Consider the following 2,116-nt stretch of genomic DNA (forward strand, 5'->3'; position numbering starts at 1 on the left):
CACTATCATATTCAATGTGTGTGTATATATATTATTAAGTTATGGTGATTATAAAGTAATATATATTCTAAATACTCTCAATTATTTGAAAATGAATGTTCAATCATTCTGCTGTAACTGCCGGTGCTTAAACTTGTGACTTCTAGAAACAATAACGATTCTTTTAACCAACAAGATAAGTTGTTTCGTGCTATACGCTACCATATATAAAACATAAATACCTGATATAAATACATTTAGAAAAACATAAACATTTCTTCACACCATTTCAACTTTACCTGGTTTAGATTCTACGAGGGACAAGTCATCAGTATCATACACTTTATTACTATGCTTAGAACTGAGAAGCCTATCTCAATCGTGCCACAAAGCAAAGGCTTGCTCGCCGTGGACGGCATCGTCGCCATCTTCCAGTTCTTCATCCGTCAATCTAAGTGGAACAATTAACCCTACGAACCAACAAATAATGCTCGTCATAACCACATTCAACACAATCACGAACCCCATAGCTGCAATTTGAATCCCCATTTGCTTAAACCCAGCTGATGTGCGACCATTTTGCAGGCCATAAACGAGGTCGATGTATTTTTCCCAGTCCGTCACCATGTAGAAAAGGCGGCAGAGCTTCGGGACGGCGAAGAACCCCGTAAGGATGCTGCCGAGGCCGCCTGCGACGGCGTGGGTGTGGAATATGGCGATTGGATCGTCGACCGATTTCAGTAGCTTAACTTTGTTATGAAGAACCATCGTCGTGTACCATGGAACACTTTCTGATACTGTTCCCATTATAATAGCTTCCCAGCACTGAACCACACCTGCTGCCGGAGTGATGAAAACGAGGCCGGTAATCATCCCTTGAATGGCGCCGAGTACAGAGGGTTTCCCGAAGAAGATACAGTCGAGGAGGAGCCAAGTTAAGAGGCTTGTGGCGGTGCAAACGTGACTACTAAAGAATGGCCAGACTTGAAATAGTGCTTGCAACAAATGGAGCTCCGCCGTTTGGCCAGCTCCACCCCATTCAAAGCAATCCAGCACTGGCGAGCATCAGAATCACATTCCTTGGAGTGCTATTTCGCCTGTCTTTTTCAGCTCTTGGACCGACCTGAAACAAATCATTACTCAAAATGCGTATACTACTCGTATCGTATCAGATTAACACCCGGGTTTGAGCATGGTGATTAGTGGTTACCCAAAATGCTGCAGTAAAACCTGCAACTCCAGCCGAAAGGTGAATAACGAATCCTCCGGAAAAATCGATTAAGCCTAGCTTTGCCAACCATCCTTGAGGACACCGTATGCTGAAAGCTGCAACCGTATACGATAACGTAAGCCATAATGGAATGAAAATTATCCATGCGCGAAAGTTCATTCTCCCCAGAAGCTATCCGGCGATCAACATCAGCGTGATCCCCGCAAAAACTGACTGAAAGAACACCATGGTATCTGTAGGAAAGTACAGGAGCAATTCCCTATCTAGCAAGAACTTCTCGTCTAATGCAACGGCGGGCTTTCCTAAGAAGAAGACGAGTTTGTCCCCGAATGACATGCGGGAGCCCCACCCCACCCAACACACAAGAACCATTGCAAAGGCGTAAAACGCCATGAAAGCCGAGTTTTTAGCCCATTTCCTTTTCACCTTGCTGCCGTAGACGATCACAAGGCCTGGGATGCTTTGGAGACCCACCAGGGTTGCCGCTGTTCGCTGCCATGCGTTGTCGCCTTTGTTCAGCCACTCTGGGCTAGCTTCGTCCGGTATAAGGTTCGAAGGCAGCGCCATGGAAATAAACGAATGAGGAAATTAAGTGTTTCTATAGCTGTTTTGTAAGCTTTCTCACGTGTTGTTTAGTTTACTTGCATTGATACTAGTCTTTGAGGCCAGCCATGCAGGCCAGAAATTGGATTATCTTTGAATGTTCTTACAGGACCCACTACAAAAAAAAGTCAAACTACCGACGGAAAAATTTCCACAAATTTAAAATCTGTCACAATTTACCGATAAAAATAAATTATTCCGTCATAAAGTTGTAATCTGATTGTAGTTTTTGACTGAATTATTTTTTTCGTTAGAAAGCTTGTTCATTTCAATAAAAATATCAATTTAATTTATGACGGAACA

General features: G+C 43.1%; 1 pseudogene; it reads right to left on the reverse strand.

Moving 5' to 3' along the window:
* Nucleotides 1-258: 258 nt before the first annotated feature.
* Nucleotides 259-1,777, reverse strand: LOC120124679 (annotated as a pseudogene).
* Between the last annotated feature and the right edge of the window lie 339 nt (nucleotides 1,778-2,116).

The sequence above is a fragment of the Hibiscus syriacus genome, unplaced genomic scaffold (assembly GCF_006381635.1).
Source record: "Hibiscus syriacus cultivar Baekdansim isolate YM2019G1 unplaced genomic scaffold, ASM638163v2 tig00110422_pilon, whole genome shotgun sequence".
In the NCBI taxonomy this organism is placed as follows: Eukaryota; Viridiplantae; Streptophyta; class Magnoliopsida; order Malvales; family Malvaceae; genus Hibiscus; species Hibiscus syriacus.